The sequence below is a fragment of the Canis lupus genome, chromosome 35 (assembly GCF_003254725.2).
Source record: "Canis lupus dingo isolate Sandy chromosome 35, ASM325472v2, whole genome shotgun sequence".
In the NCBI taxonomy this organism is placed as follows: Eukaryota; Metazoa; Chordata; class Mammalia; order Carnivora; family Canidae; genus Canis; species Canis lupus.
In genome coordinates, this window is record NC_064277.1 from 5,909,382 (window position 1) to 5,928,251 (window position 18,870).

At 44.8% G+C, this 18,870-nt stretch overlaps 1 protein-coding gene across 3 annotated transcripts in view; it reads left to right on the forward strand.

Annotated features, from left to right (window-relative positions):
- The window catches only part of FARS2 (phenylalanyl-tRNA synthetase 2, mitochondrial), a 375,390-nt gene that overhangs the window by 307,707 nt on the left and 48,813 nt on the right, over window positions 1-18,870 (forward strand). The window lies entirely within an intron of this gene.

Here is an 18,870-nt window from a genome sequence, read left to right on the forward strand (position 1 = left end):
AGGATAAAAATCCAGTAATTTATTGCTGTGTAACAAACTGCCCCAAAACTGTGACATAAAGCACTGACTGTATTACACGTGCAAATCCTTGTCCCTGTTCTGTGATGCCGGGGCCTTGTCTGAGAAGGTTCCAAGACTGGGAGTGGCTTGACAGAAGCTGGAATGAGGCTGGCAGCGGACACTGGCTAGGACTTGGTGGGATTTGGGCTGGATAGCGTGTGGCCGGAGCTGCCTCACCACAGTCACCTCTGGATCTTTAAACCCCATCTATATGGTGGCTGATGGGCTCCAAGAGCAAGTATTCCAGAGAGTACTGGGAAGCTGCACAGATTTTGTGACCCAGTCTCAGAAGTCACATTGCATCACTTGTGCTACCCTCTGCTTGTGGAACCCGTCATAGAAGCCATCTGGTTTCGGGAGACAGGGACATAGCCTGCCCCTCTCAGAGGAAGAGCTTTCAAGGTCACATTGGAAGAAGTGCGTGTAGGATGGAAGATGTCATTGCCACCACTTGAGAAGGTGATTGTGCCTCACTCCGTGCACAGATTTTTGTAGGGAATGAGTGAGTTGGGTTCTCTGACTAAAAGACATCTGAAAATGTTTATAGAATAGGACTAGGATTGCCGTTTTCCTTGCAGACGTTAAGATCAGTATCCGTAGGCCTGGTCCCAGAACGATAGATCTGAGTGCTGAGTTAATAACAAACACAAGTATTTTCTAGGTACTTAAAAATTTAAACTGAACCAAAAGAGCAATGGGCACTCTGAACAATTAGGTTTTGATACCTTAGATCTAGATTCACTTTTTCTTAAAAAACCGTGATGTTACAGTGCTCAAAGTGTATAGGAAAAATAAATTCCTTCCTATAAAAATTGCTTAGGATTTTATATTTGTTAAAGTAGGAAGCATATTAAATAATTGAGTTCTTTGAAGAAATTTTTGGTTTTCTAGATCTGTTTAACCATAATCAGATAATAGGAAGAATGTGAATGTGTAGCATATGCCTTTAACGAGACGTACATACATGTTTCTCTTCGTATTCTAAGGGGGATTATCAGCATGTATAGTGCTTGTGAATTCTCATTTAATGTAAGAGGAAGATGTGAAATGCCATGTAATACTTTTAATTTCTTGTTTCAATTCTGTTCTTTGCTCTGGAGCAGCAGTTTCTTCCCTTCATTCCCCTGAAAATTAAGGTAAAGACGTCACTCTTACCCAAAAGCTATATGCCTATGTCGTCATCACTGGTGTTTGCCCTGAGCCTTTTTGGTCAGCGCAAGTCCCAAAAGGATCAAAAGCTTTTAGATCCCAGGGTACTCTAAGAACCGTGCCAAGAATTCATCGTGTTTCCTGGGAAATTACACAGTATAAGCATTTTTGGCAGTATGACAGTAAGCCAGGTGATAGGCCCCTGGGCGATGTGCTGTAATTTCCAGTCCTCTCTCTGCCTCCCAGGGAAACGTGAATCCACCACAGGTCTAGTGCTCACCCCCTAGAGCTGAGTGATGATAATGTCCAAAATCTAGAGGAAGCAAAGCTGCCATTCACTGAATCCTCCCTGTGTGCTATGCACTGAGTCACAACTTACATTATTTTATGTCGTCTTCGCGATTATCCTTGAAGGTAGCTTTATTATCCTAATTGTACAGATGAGGAAATTGAAATTCTAGGAGAAGGGAGTAATTTGCGGGTCACACTGTATGTAAGTAATGAGCCAACCTCTTCAGCTACTTTTAGTGGTTTATAGAGGTTAAATTAGATGCATAGTACCTGTTACCCCAAACATTTGACAGCAATGAATATTATCAACTTTTAGGATTTTTGCCTTAATACAATAACTAAAAAAGGGTAAGTCACAGTTATTATTAATTTATATTTCTCTAATCATGAGTGAAGCTGAGCACCTTATCCTATGTTTATTATCCGTCTACATTATTTGCAAAGTACAGATCAGTACAATTCTTCTGGAAGGCAGTTTTCACGATACATACCAAAATTGAAAATACACTACTTCTTTGACCCAGAATTTACTTATCCCACAAATATCAGGATACAGGTGTTTAAAGATGCACATGCCAGTATGTTCATTGCACCGTTTGATATAATACCCAAAACTGTTCTTCAGTGGAAGACTGAGTAAATAAATTTTAGAATGTTCACTCTACAGAATACTTGCAGTCATTAACAGTCACATCCGACAGTAAGAAAAGATGAACAAGATATATTGAAAGAGCATTCTGTAGATGATTTCATTTTCTGTTTTTATAAACAGAAATTGTATGCTCGTATGTATACAATTTCTGTTGTAGGAATGTATGCATGTATGCTTTTTTGTGCTTATCTATAATATCTAAAATGACACACAGGAAACCTCCACAGCAGGGGACTAGAGTTGGTATCTTTTTCTCTTCAATTCATACCCCTTTCTATGTAATTCCGGATGTTTACTATTAGCATATATTATTTTTATGATAAAACAATAAGTTTTTAAAATCCAGTGTGGAAGACATTCATTTATTTGGCCCTATTTGCAAGAAGCAGCCTGTATAAGTGGATCATCCCGTGTTGACAGATAGAACTTACCCATCCATAGAGAACAGATATCAGTGACTTAATAAACAATAAAGGTAATAAAAATTTTAGCAAAACTGACTGGAATCTCTTGGGAACAAATCTTTCCGGCTAGGTAAGTTTTTCAGTATAGCAGAAATAGGAAAAAATAGTTTTGGGGACAGGACAGTTTCTGAGATGCTATCCAATTTCATATATTTTAATGCCTTTTCTCCTGTTTACCAAAGTGACGCATTCATTGTCAGGATTTGGAAAATACAAATAAGCTCAAAAAATTAAAATTTCACATGGGTTTTATTTTTAGCAGGCTATAAATGTAGACACAGAGGACAATTACAAGATTATGTCTCAGCAAAAAGAACAAATGAATGGCTGAACCGATGGATTAGAATGAGTTTTGAAATTTCTTTTAAATTGCATTATGTGAGAGGTAAAGGAAACAGATCGATGGGGTGGGGTGGGGTGGGGTGGGGTGGGGCGGGGATTGGGAGGCTCTGTAAGAGTCTGAGAAGAACTAGAAGCCTTCTTTGAGAAGTACGCATATTTCCAGCCAAGATAAGTTCGCATTGCCCATTGAAGGGAATCCTAAACCAGCATGGCAGGAAACTACGGAGATGAAAAGACATCTAACTCTGTTGTCCAAATGAGAAATTTGGGTCCAGTTGTTTCAGTAATTTAAAAATATTGATCGAGTACCCAGCGTAGTGCTCTTCCCGATAACTATCTGATGCAAGACTATTTTCCAAGGACGTTCGTTGCTCACTATCCACTTGAGCAGTAAGTATGACTTTCGATAAACAAAGACAAAATCATGAGCTACCGCTACCGTTGGTGATTCGCCTTTGAAGTGGTTTCAGGTCATTATTTTAAAACTGTGCTCACACACAACCTGTTTTACATTCATTTGCAGACTTCAAATATCTAATTTCAGGGTGAGGTTTGGCTGAGTGACATTAGAGCCCTCTGAACTGTCTTTAGTTTGGTGTGAAGTGAGAGGTCTGAAAAGAAGATCAAGCTAAATCTTCCACTTAAAAGCAACAGTTATTTTTTTAATTAAAAAAAATCATCCAATATAATTTGAATCTTTTTTTTAATATAATTTGAATCTTAACAGTAGATTTGTGTCACGTTCTTTAGTTGAAACTCTGGATGCAGAAAACTGGCTTTGAGAGAGCTGGATTGAAATAGCAGAGGTAAAAACCAAATGATAATGTCTGATTCTCGCTCCCTGTGCGGTGGGGGAGCAGGAGAAGGGAGAAGAAGACACCATGGCCAAGAATACTTCTTTCAGAACTGTCTTATTTACAAGGGAAGCTTCAGGAGCTCAAGAAACACTTCTCATGGGGGGGCCCTGTGGCGCTTCCCTGGTGGTCCTGTGGGTTGCATAAGTCATTAGGCCCAAGGTCTTCAAGAAACCTCTCCCGTCCTAAATGGAACCTGGATGGTTCATCAGCTGTCTCACCGGGCCACTAGGAGCCTCAGAGCACCTCTGCCGGGTTGCTGGGATTGGCCTCCACAGAATGAAGCCACCTGATGAGAGGATCAGTCAGTAGGCATTGCCCAGTCTTGTGTTTCCGTAACAAATAACCTGAAAATCTCCACCAGTTACCCCGACAAAAGTGGGTTTGTCACTCTGGGAGCTGGGCTCTACTCTCTCAGTTGCTACTGGCACAGCCATGTTGCCGGCAGAGGAGGGTGGGCGTTGAGGAGTGGCGGCTTGGCCCACCCCACCTGCTCAGAACTGCAAGGGGCAGACATGAGGAAGCCCCCCATGTGCCTGGAAGGAGAGAAGTAAGAGGGGAACAAGGGGAGTCTTTTCCACAAGGAAAAGTCAAAGGCACTGGCATTCACACCCATGCTGTTCTCGCCAGTTACTCAGGCCACCTGGAAGGACCATCTACCAAAGTAGACTACAGTTTTCTAGGGTCTTTTCGATCCTTGTAGGGCCTTTTACAAGCGTACCCCTTAGCAGCAAACCCTTATGAGTGGCATTGAAGCATGTAGGGTTACTTCCCCTCCGTGAGCCTGCTACCAGGACTCCTGAGACTCCTCTGTATCTATTCCTTCTCCTTAGGAGCTTCCTGACTGCTCTCCTATCCCATTCCCTCCCCTGGAAATCTACTTATGCTGAAGGATGCTCGATTCATCTTTAGGAAGCACAGTTTTGATTACATCACCCCCTCATAGAGGGTTTTGGTGGTTTACCATTGTCTAGGGTTTTGCTACATAAACTAGTCCAGGAGCCAACGGCATCCCCTGGGGTCTTGTTAAAATGCAGAGTCTCAGGCCCCACCCCAGACCTACTGAATCAGAATCTTCATCTTGACAAGATCCAGGAGATTCATGTGCAGCATATTTGAGTTTGAAAAGCACTTGTCCATAGCACTGGTTCTCTGATTTATCAGCACATCGTGAATGAAGTGGAGAGCTTTTAGAATCTGCTAACCCCCAATTTGCAGGTCTGGAGTGAGGCCTTGCACCAAGATTTTAAAAAGCTCCCGGTGTTCTTTCATGCAGCAGAGTTTGAGAACCACTGCACTACAGGGACCCAAGAGACAGTCACAGCCACCATTAGTGTGTCCCACAAAACCTTTCCCAGGGCCACTGTCACTCTATAATGGACTGACCTCCGATCCCCAAGTACCTTCTACACTTTTATAGAAAGTGCAGTTCCAGTCTATTAGCAGCAGTCACCAGGCAGCGTATATGTCTCCCGTATTGATTGCAGAGGCCTTATGACCACCTCATCTAACATTTGCCTTAAAAGTGCCACGGCTACAAGTCGTGGAAATCAAAATTCATTAATTTACAGAATTGTCCACTTGAAGTATTTTCCTGATAGAATTTAAAACTTGACTTCCCCAGATGACAGCATGAGGTTACCTTATTACGTTACCCTGTCTCCTTTTTTATTTTATTCTTTATCTTACATCAGAACTAAGGTAGATAACGAGAAGATTAGACTGTGCTTGGTTTTATTTACGTAACTTGATGGGTTATATAGAGAGGGGTCATTTTCAAAATATGTAGCAATAACTGATAATCTGCTTTTAATTATTCTCACTCTTTCAACTCACTGAACTTGGGATTGGTGACACATAATGTGAGGGACACCTGGCTTTGGGGACAGGATCAAATAAAGATCCTCTTTGATAAACCTTTCCTAATGAAACAAGGGTGTCAGACACACAGACACACCTACAAGGGCTTTCTGCCTGCAGGCCAGCAGGTGCAGAACCGAGCCCCCGCTTTTGTGGGGGACACACTCGTGTCACCACCATGCCAGACTGACTCTCACTCCTGGTTAAGTGGTTTTCTCTCCCGAATGGCCCCCAAAGAGACCAGTACTTTTCTTCCTGCTTATATTTGACCAAGGTGTTATTTTCCACCAAGAAATTTTATGGGCACAGTGAAGAGCGGTGGCTTTTCCGTGTGAACATTAAATAAGATTCAGGATCTGAAAAGCCGGCCTCAGAGGCCCAGAGGATCCGTGGGATTTGCTGGACCGGTGCAGACAAATGGGCTGCCAGCGTGTGACGAGCTTGCAGGCGCGGGGGGCCCTGGCGTCGGGAGGCAGGCGATCCTCGAAGTCAGCGGGGTTCCCCGCGCTCTGCTCCTTGTGGCCCCGGGGGACTCGGAGCCCGAGGTGTGCCTGTCCCTGGAGAGGCCGTGGACCTCGGCGGTGGCTGCCTGGGCACCGTTGATCCCCCGGGCCCGGCCCCCCGAGCTCAGCACCCCCACTCTGCAGAGCCAACGATGAAGATGCACAGCATCACACCCCCGAATATAAAGCATGACTGTGAGGATGAAGGCGCGTGCTCAGCCCTTCACCTTGGCTCCCACTGGGACCAGGGGCCACACACACAACTTCGGACCCATGCAAAGTAGGGGGTTCCGGGGACACCAGGAACTGGCGATCGTGGTGCTGACAGTGCCTTTGCTTTTCCTCTGGCTTCATCCCTAACAGAATAATAGAAATGAGGAAGAAATCATCATTAAATGTGATGAATTAAAAGCAGGGAGCGGTTGACTTTATGTCAACTTTAAGATAGCCCTGGTAAATAAAATGACTAATTGAAATTCTTGGTGCGTTCTAATAAGAACTTTTTATTATTAAGTTATTTTGTGCTTAGTGGTTACTCATGGCATATGGTTGAGTGCAGCTCTCTTTATTACTCATTTTTATTAACACACACAATAAATATTAAAATAGATCTCGGGGGTAATAATAAGGTGAGAAATAGATGCGTGACTTGTCAAATGCAAAATGAAGCAGTATGTGTGTTCTTAGTCCGTTTTTAAATTCATATTGGCTACTTTTTACCCTAATCTAGCCTTTCTCTAACTTCTGTTTTATTATATTGTTGTTCCTGACCTCCCCCATGCCCCAAATTAGAATTTGCCCCAAGCCCCATGGCAGGCTTCTTGCTCAGCGGGGAGCCTGATCCACCCTCTCCTCTCTTCCCCTGCTCTCTCCCTCTCTCTGTCACTATCTCTGTTTCTCTCTCTCTCAATTAAATAAAATCTTAAAAAAAAAAAATCTGGGACTTTTGAAAGCCAAAGGTGTATATATCCCTTTAAAGCATTTCATTACGAGTAAGCAAATAAACATCAAAATCTTCAACATTTTTTCCCTGTTGGGAATGTATTTTATATTCTTTAATTGGGATATCAGAAATATTTTTAAGTGTTCCTTTAGCAAAGTGTATACTGAACCAGATTTCCAGTAGTATTTAATGTTGAAAAAAAAAAGTAAACTTTCTGGGGAGGCAGTGTCTGCGGAGGTAATGATGTCTATTTTGATCTGCCTCACTTAATTGGAAGGTTCTCTGAAGTGTATGTTTTGATTAGTTCAGTTTTTTTAGTAATGAGAATTAATACAGAAAACCCTTTTAGTTTCTGTTCCTGTTGTTTGTCTTTCTATAGTGATATGTGTACTTTCTGGCTTAGTAGGTAGATAAAATTTAGCTTGAACCTTTCTTTGACCATTGAAATGTTTTTCTTTTTTTTTTTTAAGATTTTTCAAATTTATTTATGACAGACACAGAGAGAGAGAGAGAGCGGTAGAGACACAGGCCAAGGGAGAAGCAGGCTCACGCAGGGAGTCAACATGGGACTCGATCCCGGGTCTCCACTATCACACCCTGGGCCGAAGGCAGGTGCTAAACCACTGAGCCACCCAAGGATCCCTGAAATCTTTTTCTAATAGGCTACGGTCACAGATATTTCTAGAATTTGTGGAAAGATAATTCACTGATTTCATGAATTAGCTTAGGCCAGTTTTAATTGTAAAATTTTAGAAGTTTGGAACTAAGTTTGGACTATCCTTAAGCATATTTAAGAAGTTTTAATTTTTTTAAAAAAACAAATGCTCAGTCTGCCATCTTCTAAAAGTGAAATGAGAGCAAAGTAAAGCTTGTCTGAGGATTCTGGTCACTTGGATTTTAATTAATTAGGAATTTTGATGAACGTTGTGATTTTACCTTCCCTTCAGTTCACTACCATGTAGTAGACACTGGGGGCTGATACCGAGAGGTGGGCAGCCTAAGCCTGTGGGCTTCTCTCTGTGTGCCCTCGGGGCTGTCACTGTCCTCACTGTTGCCCTTTGCAGACACCAGATCATTTCACCTAGAAGGACTTTGGCAGAACTTTTATATGTACGGTTTGGTTTTATGGATATTGGCATTTCAAGATTTTTGAGATCCTCCTTCTTCAAAGTGAAATGAGGTCTTCTCAAACTTGGAAATTTCCACAGGCAAAATTTATTTATTTATTTATTTATTTATTTTTTCACAGGCAAAATTTAAAGGAAAGAAGGAAGGGAGGGAAGGAGGGAAAGAAATTACAGAGGAACAAAGTATTTTCCTAAAATTCTCATTTAATAAAATTCAGACAATTGTTAAAAGTACTTGTAGCTGCCGGGTCTTGTGGATTATGTGTCATGGTTCCTAAGAATGATGAACCTCTGGTAGCCCCTGCGATGGAAGGTTTCTTACTGTGTTGTGGATTCTGAAGGCATAAACTTAACTATAATCAAACAGCATCAGGTCAGCTCAACATGTTTTTGGTGTATGCTTACTGTCTGCTAGCTGCTGGAAGGTCCCCACTCTCATGTTGCTCATGATGGAGTATGCTGTTTTGTAAAATAAGGTTTGTGGAAATTGTCGTTCTTTTTTAAGTCTGCATCATTAAATATTAGGCAATCCACGTGTTTCAACTTAACATGCTCAGAGAAACGCAGAGTGAGCTGCCGACGTGATTCCTCCACTAAGCACCGGGGTGGGCAGCCACACACCCGGGCTTGTGACCATGGTGAAGAACAGTTCTGCTTTGTGAGTGTGTCAACTCCACTGTGCATTCTGAGTGTACCTCCACACTGGGTGGGGCAGGTGGCAGGGGCGGGCACAGGGTGGGGAGCAGCGGATGAAGTGCTGGGTGACTTCCTCTGGTATCCATCCCCTCAAACCCAAGCCACGAAGCGCCTCCACTATTTAGTTAATGTAGGGTGGAGGGAGTACATCCGGATCATGACTGATCGCACCACGACCTGAGCGGGAGGGAGGGGCTTCTATCCAAGAAAGAGGCTGCCCCCAGGTGCCAGGCTGCACGCTGGCAGTCCCTGGAGGGGTGTCGAGCAGATGCCTCTTGTGTCTTGTGCAGCCCACCCTTCCAAGACAACCACTCTCTGACTCCTATCACCATAGGTGAGTTTCTCCTGCTTTTGCACGTCATATAAATGGCATTTTATTCATTTGCTCCGTGAGTTTTGAAGTAAGGGTTAAGGTAGAAGTATTTCCTGGTGACAGGGAGCGTGCCGGCAGAGAGCTTCCCCACGACCTCAAGCACTTACCAGAGTCATGGAGACATATTCAGCATTTTGAATAGCCTGAACCTATCACTGAAATCTTATACTTTTTAACTCTGAGAATAGAATGATAGAATTTCATTTAAAAAAAAAAACACAAAACAAAATCAAAACTGAACTGAAGTGCAAGTGGCTTGATTTCTGAAAAGTTTGCATCTTTCTCTGTGTTTCTTTCTCTCCACTAATGGAAGAAGGAGATTGGGAAGCCCTGGAGGTCAGAGTTGCTAACTACATCCAAATGCTACTCTAGGATATGAGGAAACACTGTATAGGGAGAAAAAAAAGAAGAAGAAGACAATCAAAGAATAGATTAGAAATCCACCCACTGCTTTCTTCCTTCTGGATCAGACACACTTAACCTTCTAGATCTTGAGTGTTTCCTGCTCCTGGATTTATGAGCTGATTCTGGAGGTAGTTTCCAATGAAGATATTCACTGTGACCTCTGGATTGATCCCCACGCCTACCATTGTCCAACAGAGCCACCAAACACTTGCCCTTGGGCCAAACGACAGCAATTGCTTTCTAGGATTTTTATTCTATTAGAAGCAGAGCACTACTAACAGTCGGGGTAGCGGTTAAAGTTACCACTCCTGAGGCTTGCTCTGCGGCAGATACTTTGCTCAGAGCCTTACTTCCTGTAATGTTCCCAGTGGGTCAGGTTGCTGTCCCCAGCATAACCTTGGGGGAGTGGAGGAGGGAGCTTAGTGACCAGGAGGGCAGAGCCCTGGCACGCTCCACGCCTGGGACCCCGGGGCTTGTGGCTATGTCATTAGCCCTGTGTGATTCCAGAAACCAGACAGGGGACAGGGGAGTGTGGCACGAGCTCACCATCCCTGACCTGAGCAGGTACCTTGCTGGAAGGAGGGTCTTACTGACAGCAGCCAGAAACAATATTTACTTTAAAAATAGTTTCATTGGGTGGGGGGGGGGGGGGGGCCGGAGAGGGCACCTGGGTAGTTCAGTCAGTTAAGCAACTCAATTTCGGGTAAGGTCGTGATCTCAGGGTCCCAAGATCGAGCTCCGCGTTGGGCTCCACACTCAGCAAGGAGTCTGCTTGAGATTCTCTCTCTCCCTCTGCCTCCCCGCCACCACTTGCTTGCAGCCTCTCTCTCTCTCCTGAAGTTTCATTGTTGTTAGCCAGGATTTCTTCGACTTTTAAAAATCACTAAATAATACCCGTCCACATGTGTGCTCCCTGCCCTTAAAGTGGTCCTTGGAGGCCACGGGACACTGGTCTAGCCTAAGAAGTTAAGAGTTGATTTAGCCGGGCCTGGCAAGTGGTAAGAGTGGGAGCGCTTCCCCTCCTATAAAAATTGAAATGCTGAGGGCCTCAGTCTTAAAAAGCCAGGGAACACGCTTACCCCTGTTCTACTTGTGGCATCCCTCCGTCCTATGATCTCACTACGCATAGGCCACATGCATCGCTCTGGATGAGGACGGGGACCTGTGTTTTAGGGAGCCCCTCTCGTGAGCTCCTCTGCCGCCTGCCTGGGCTGCTGGCCAGACCCCCACGGCACTCCTACTTCCCTGCCTGTCCACTTCCTGATTCCTCTTACTCCACTGTCCCCTGAATATGAGCTTCCGCTCCCTCCTGCGCACCCGCTTCCACAGCAGCCGCCACCACCCTCCTCCACTGGCTCCCAGCCCTGCGTCCACAGCTCACTTGTCCACACAGCCTCAGGCCCTGTCTCCAGCTGCCTGCCGAGACCCAGGCCCGGAAAATCTGCCTGCACCGCGGGTTAAATAGGCCTCAGCAGGGCTCATTGTGTCCTGACCTCTCTTCTTTCTAAATGACTTCAGCCTTCTGGGCTACCGGGCCATGGAACCCCATCCTCACCTCCCCAGTCCCCCCTCCCACCCCCATCCTTCCCTGCTCACTTCCGTCTGCCTTTTCCTCCTCCTGCCTGGATTGTCAGCCCAGGGCACGTTCTCCTTCCCTTCTCTTGAAGCTACTACTTGCTCAATCTCCAACTGGCTTCCCTTTGCTGGTCTCCTGGCCTTCATCCCAACTCAGCCTCAACATTACTGTCCAACTAATCTTCCTAGAAGACAGATCTAGAAACCTCCCTGCTGGGAAATGGACGGCAGTTCTCCAGTCTCCCGACCGAAACCAAGTGGCTTAACCAAGTGGCTAACTCATGCTCAGGGCTTGTTGCAGCCCACCTATCTTAGTCAGCTTGCATTGCTGTACCACGAACACCATACACTCGTGGCAGAAAGGTTTTGTACATTTTCTTCTAAGTAACGAGAAATTGTTGTAGCAGATAACATCCGATTTTTGCTGGAAAATTCCATTCTTTAGACTGGCTCAGGAATATGGGATTTCCTTATGGTTTGAACCTTAATCTATATATCTATATTTAAATTGATTCTGTTCTTCTTTTGCTTTTTTTTGGCGGGGGGCTAATTTCACTCTATCAGGATTTGAGATCAAGGGGCTCTGTGACTGGCCAGCCATAGTCATTTCTCAGTAGTGATCAGTTAGCTTCAGCTTGTCCCATGGCCTCCTGACGGTGCAGGAATTCATAGGGAGGGCCCCAGGCAGTTATCCTGAAGGGAATAGGGTAAAGACGAGGGGCAGCCATTGGAAGTACCTCAGTTTAATTTAGCAGGGATCTGTGCTGTTCCCACTGAACGCAGAAGTTCTGGACAAACAGTTGCCAACGCTGAGCTCTGGGTGCTGCTCCTTGGCGGCTTGCCTACCCCCGTTGCTACCACCCCGGCCTCTGGTTGAAGGAGGACAAAGTGTGTTCACATTAACTGGCATACAGCTGACTCCCCAGTTCTGTGTTGCAAACTACAGGTAGATCTACCATTTGGGGGAGGCCAATGTGCACGGTGAAAAGTCCCTTTGCACTATTTCCGATTGACAGTGAATGAGATACTGACATCTGAAAAGTATCCTTTCCTTTGGTGTAAGGTTCCTAGATTTTTAAAATTTATTTGCGAGTCGTTAAAGCCTGCGTCATAGTTTTGGGAGTAAATCTGTTAAGGCAGGAGGCAATGGAATTGAGACCCAGAGGAAAATGACGACTTTGAGATGTAGGGAAGGCTCGGAGTCCAGCCCCGGAGGGGCATTTTCAGCCATGATTTTCCACTCTCTACCCTCATGAGCTGAGGGGGTTGAGATTGCCCCCAGATTGAGGGGGAAATCCCGTGAAATCAGCCATTCTCCTGTGGGCTGTTAAGGCTGCTTTGACATGTGCACATCACTCAGGCGGGCTGTTTTCGGTTAGCATCCTTGGGCATCGCTGGCCAGCGCAGGCCCTTGTCTCCTGAGAAGAGCAGGGTTACCTGCTGTGAGGTAAGGGTTACCTACCTGTGAGGGCCCCCTCCCCAGCAGCAACCTGATCATCCTGGAGCTGCGCTGGGAGGCATTTTGGCTTTCAGAGCCTCCCAGCTTCACCTCCAGCAACCTCCTGTGTGACACAGGCAGTCACCCTGCTCCTGTGATGCCGGGTGCCCAAAGCTGTGGCCCCCACTTGGGAAGGAGAGGACTCGCCGCAGATCACTAGGACAAGACTTGAGTATCGCAGGAAAGTCTATCACACAGGGTTCTAAATGGGACCCTTTATATACAGTGGCCTTCAGAACTGCCCAGGCCAAGGTAGAGGAAGACGAGTGAGTTTACTTCCCACCTCAGAGGATTAAAAATCTAGACAGAATATACAAAACGGTGGTTTGCAGAGGTTGGACACAAGGTAGTATAGGATGGCATGCCCAAGAGGGGAGGCCATCAAGGCAGGCCCTATAGTCCTCCTGGCCCCCTGCTGGGAGAAGTCCCAGGCCACAGCACAGGGTAGGGGACCCAGACCGAGCCCAGGAGTCTCCAAGCCAAAGAGATGGAGTTAGGGAATCAAGGGCTGGGGCAGCTGGAATTCGCCAGGCAGAGTACTGGGGGGCAGAGCTGCCCGGAGAGCAAGCTCTGGGGGCCTGCAGAGGATTTCCCGGGGTCCTCAGGTGGGTACTGCTTAGCACATGGTGCGAGGAAGCTGCCAGCAGCTAAGGAAGGAGCCACAGGACAGGAACAGAACAGAACAGTGTCTGAGGCCCTACAGAGCACGGAGTAGCTCGTGTTCCCTGCCAGGCACGTAGGGATCGTAGTCAGAAGGGTGTCGGTGTTGGGGAAGCAGGAGACTGAAGGCTGCCCTGGTCCTGACCGACAAAGCTTGACGGCAAGCCTACAGGCTCCTCGGAGAGGTGACAGATTCTAGGACTGGGGCCGGACATACCTAAGATGAGCCCGAGGTATCCCGTAATGCCAGGAAAGAAGGAAGTGCTCCAAAAAGAGCCACGGAATTCCCTCTCCCAATCACACAGCCAGAAAGTAGCGGAGCCACAGTTCAAACTAAGGGACACCTGCCCGTAAAGGCCGTGATGTTCCCGCTGAAATGCCTGCCTCTCCCTCCGGCACCTGCCATCCGTGTCCATCACCACCCCCCCGCCCCCGCTTTGTAATCCTGAGCCAGTTGGCAAGGTGGGGAGAGCTCCCGCACTGCTCCGTATGCACCCGTCCAGCGTGTGCTAAGGAAGCTGGGACTAGTCATGCTTGGTCCCAAAGCTCACGCTGCAGACACACATGCCCGTACCGACTCCAGCAGCTCTCCCTCAAATGGAGCATGCAAAAGTGTCCCTCTGGAGCTCTCACTCTTAGCGTTGTGATGCTTCCATTCTGATAAGGTTTCTGGAAGAGCCAAGGGACAGTGTATGACCTACTCCCTAGCTTATGGTGATGTCCAGTGCGCTACCACAATCCTTGAAGAGTCAGGGCAGTTTGACATTATGGTGAACTGCTGAGTTGTGGGTGGTTGGGTGGTTGGGTGTTGGGTGGTTGGCTTCCACGTATCCTCTTTACCTTAACCTGGGAATGGACAAAATTGACAAGGAAGACGGCAAGTTACGTGCACTGTAGGTGAGGATACACTGTGTTGTCATAGGTCACAGTGTTTTGGTTAGAACACATCAACATATTTCTGTTTCAGTCACCAAACCCGAAGAAACCAAAGAGATTATGCAAGTAAATTGAAAGAACGCTACTCATTTTAGCCAATGTTAAAAATTTGTGAATTCTAGATATTATAACAATAAAAGAAAGTTTCTTTTCAGGTCATTCTTGTGTAGGACATACTTGCTCACCTTACAAATGGTATGAAGGTCTGAAAAAAACGACACTTAGGAAAATAAAGTAAATTAACACATTTATTTTCCATAGTGCCTGACAGGCTCATGCATCAGTAACCTATTAAATGCCTACACCCATTCAGCACTTCGGATTGTCTTGCTGGTCCTTGGTGGATCCCAGGGGGAGGCCTCACCTGTGAATGAGCAGTTTTCAAGTAGAGAGCTGAGTAGCACAGCTCTAAGACAGCGTCCACAGGAGCCTTTGCATGTTTGGACAGGCCACTGCAGCTGGGGGCCAGGTGCTTGGACCTCATGGCCCCGGGGGGATCTGGCCCAAGCACAGCATGGCACCTGCCCAGCCAAATGGCAGTCCATAGGGCAGAGCAGAAGAGCACAGTGCTGTCTTGCTCTACCATGTTTTTCAAAGCCGTGAAATGTAGTCCGTATGTTTAAATCTCTCCTTGGCTGATTGCCTTGTGCAGTTGATATGTACAGTACAACAAAATAAAAATAAAAATCTGTTTTGGAGCAAACTTGAATGGGAGAAAATGCTATAATTCTGTGTGGAGAGCATATGTGAGCATATAAATCCCATTGTGTCTGTGTGTGTGTGTGTGTGTGTGTGTGTGTCTGAGTGTGTGTCTGAGTGTGTGTCTGTCTGAGCTGTGCTTTCAGAGTGCCATTTATAAAATATTTATCATAGTTTTACTGATTTAGGTTCATGTAGAGCCTTTGTTATTGAAAAGGAGCCACAGCACTTTGCTAATTTAGGAGGCTATGTGGGGGTATAAGAGTGAGAACCACAGATGACTGCATTAGAATCCAGAGGGAAAATTGGCAGTCCTGCTAACATTAGCAACAAAAAGCAACCATCCCTGGGTTGAGCCAGTCTTATTCCAAAGGCACCACCAAAGGAAGGGGTCTGCAGGATCGTCTGTGGGCTTTAGCCTTTGCGGTCTCAACATTTGTGGTCATTGGGCAGATCACCCAGACCTTCTGGCATGGAACTGATTGCTGTGGCTACAGTTGGTCTCTTACTGCTCCTCCCAAATCCCCCATCTGGAGCCTGAAACCAAAAAGAAAACTCATTCACTCAAACCTTTTGAAGGAGGATACCTTTTTAAGGAGAATCATAAAAATTAAGAAACTGAAAGCCAACAAAACCTCAAGAAGAGCCAGGAAGCCTTTTCTGAGCATCTAGTTCCTGGCCATAATTTAGTTTCTGAGGGAGATGCTGAAGAAATGGAAACTCCTGAAGGATCTGACAGGAGAAAAAAAAATGGTTGAGAATAATAGTAGTTACCTGTTTATTGAGCATTTCATATGTGCCAAACACTGCTCCACGTGCTTTAAATGTATCAGCCACATTTAGCCCATACAATCCTGTATTACCCCCATTTTACATCAGGAAACTGAGATTCAAGGAAGTTAAATATCTTGTCCAAAATCATGCAGCTAGTAACTGGCAGAGGAAGGATCTGACCCAGAAGATCCAACAATAGAGCCAACATATTTTAAAAATTTACAACACCTGATCTATTAGCACCTGTATCCTTACCCACTCTCTCCTAACAGGGATTCTTTTTTTTTTTTTTTAAGTGTCTAATTCAGTAGCTTTTAGTGTGTTCACAGAGTTGTGTATCTATCTATTTTAGAATGTTTTCATTACCCTGAAAAGGTAATGAAACCATCATACCACCCACCCCAATATTATAGCCCTCCCCACCCCCAGCCTGAAGCAAACACTGATCTGCTGCTTATTTCTATAAATTTGCCTATTCTGGGCATTTCTTCTACATACATGGAATCCTGTAATGTGTGGTACCTTGTGACTTCTTTCACTTAGCATAATGCTTTCCAGATTGATCCATGTTGTAGCATGAGTCAATACTTTTTTTCTTTTTATTGCTGATTGATGATAATAGGACTAATATCATGGTGAGCATCTTTTCATAGACTCATTTCTCCACCTATTCTTTTGAAGCCAATCCCATGTCATTCATAAATGCCCACATATATACCTACAACAAAAACACTTTTCAAAAACCGTAATCACAGTATTTTTATCACTAGCTGAAAAAAATATTTATCAAATAGTCAGTATTCAGATTTTCCTGTTTTCCTGTTTGTTTCATACTTTATCCTTTCAGTGGTTGGTTGAATTCAGATCCAAACAAGGCCCATGCTTGCATTTGCCTAATAACATCTCTTAGGTCTCTTTTAGTTGATATTTCCTCTCTTCCTCTTTTTTTGGTAATTTTATTATTGAAGAACTTAGGCTCTTTGTCCTGTGTGGTTTCCCACATTCTGGTTCCAGTTGCGTCCCCGTGGTGTCACGTAACAGGTTCTTCTGTCCTGTGTATTTCCTGTAAACTGGTAGTTGAATCTAGAGTCATCATCAGATTTAAGTTTGATTGTTTTGTGGGGAGGCAAGACTGCTTTATGGGTGGTGTTCTGTACTTCCATATGTCTCTCTTTTTGTACTCTGAAGATTGAGCAGTAGATTCAGGTGTCATCGGCGTAGCATATCTATGATAAATTTTCCCCGTCAGCATTGTGCTGAATGGTCTTAGCCATTGATGACCACTGCTTAGATCCATTATTCATTAGGGGAACTTGCATTCCTTAATCACACTCATCAAATGCCTCCCAAGAAGACAACAGTACTCTTTTTACCCTGCCCTATTTCCCTTATATTACAAAAGTATGAAAATTGGGAGGTATCAGTAATTAAGAGGATGTTTTGCTTTTTATATTAGTTGTATAAAAACTTACCTCTTATGTGCCAGACTTCTTGAGGGCAAGAACTGTACTTACCGCTAGGTCCCCAATGCCTACCTCCCCTAAGCCAAGCCCATGGGAAGAGCTTACTAAGTAGATGTTGAGTGAGTGAGTTAATGTTGAATCTTTGGTTCTTCTAAACCAGTCAGTGTCCCACCAGTCTTTCCATGGAAGGTCGCAGGCATGTTTCCAATCCCACTCAGAACCTTACTGCTTGCCACGGGTGCAGAGCACATTGTTTGCAACACAATCAGGATCTGAGATTTATCTCCTGCCTCCCTGCACCCTTTTTACCTATTTTTTTTTAATTTTTTTTTTGTTTATTTATGATAGTCACAGAGAGAGAGAGAGAGAGAGAGAGGCAGAGACACAGGCAGAGGGAGAAGCAGGCTCCATGCACCGGGAGCCCGATGTGGGATTCGATCCCGGGTCTCCAGGATCACGCCCTGGGCCAAAGGCAGGCGCCAAACCGCTGCGCCACCCAGGGATCCCCCTTTTTACCTATTGACTCAGTCATACTTGTCTGAAGAAACATCCTCAGATGCTAACATGAGATTTTGAAAGCAGAAGACGATTATTTTGGAAAATCCAGACAGGACAGGTGTGAAGGTATAATCAGTGCCCTTGTGTATGGACATTCTCTTAGTCTTTGACACAAAGAACTTTATGTAGACTTTGGTGTAAGCTCTGGGTTTTGAGGCCAGCCAAGTGCTGTGGCTGTCACTGGTTTGTCAGTGATATGACACTAAAAAATGAGAGTGTACATCTTTCCAAGATAACTCCAAGTTCAGGTTCTACAACATCATTTGGCTTATCTAAAAAGTTGTAGAATGCTGTGTTTACTTCTACACGAGACACCTTCCAAATTGACTTCCTTTTAGTGTGATGCCAACCATCTATGAATTCTCTCTGTCATACCACAGAAATTGCCATAACCACAATATCATTTGTCTCCCAGAAGCCGGAAAGTCACTTTGAAGACCTGTCGTGCGCTTTCCTACTAAAAAGTGATGTTTAAATGGTAGCTAGGCTCCTCTTTAATGGATGGTGTAGCAAGGTCATCTGCATGTTCCATGTGCAACAGTAAAAAAGGAAGGGAAAAAAAACCCAAACATGACAGCAATCCAGTAGTTAAAATTAAAGCAATTATATTTAACACATTTAGAATGAGTTTTAAATTTTTTATCTGATGGAGGCACTTAAGAAAAAGGAAAGGATGAAAAAATAGTTGGAGATGTGTAGGGTGATTCTGAGAGAGACATCAGAATTCTACGGGGGCTTATGTACTCCTGTCATCATACTCCTATCATTGGGACCTCGTGTCACTGGCCTTACTCTGAGACTTCTGAGCCACTGCATAGCTTTATGGAACATTTTGGAAGAGAGCAAGGAGGACAGATAACAAAGTAAAGAGAATGTGCCTTTAGTATATTCATTCATTTATCCACCACTAGAGCAGCAATTCTCAAACATTTTAGTCTCAAGATCCCCTTTACACTCCTAAAAAAATATTGAGGACTCAGAGAGCTTT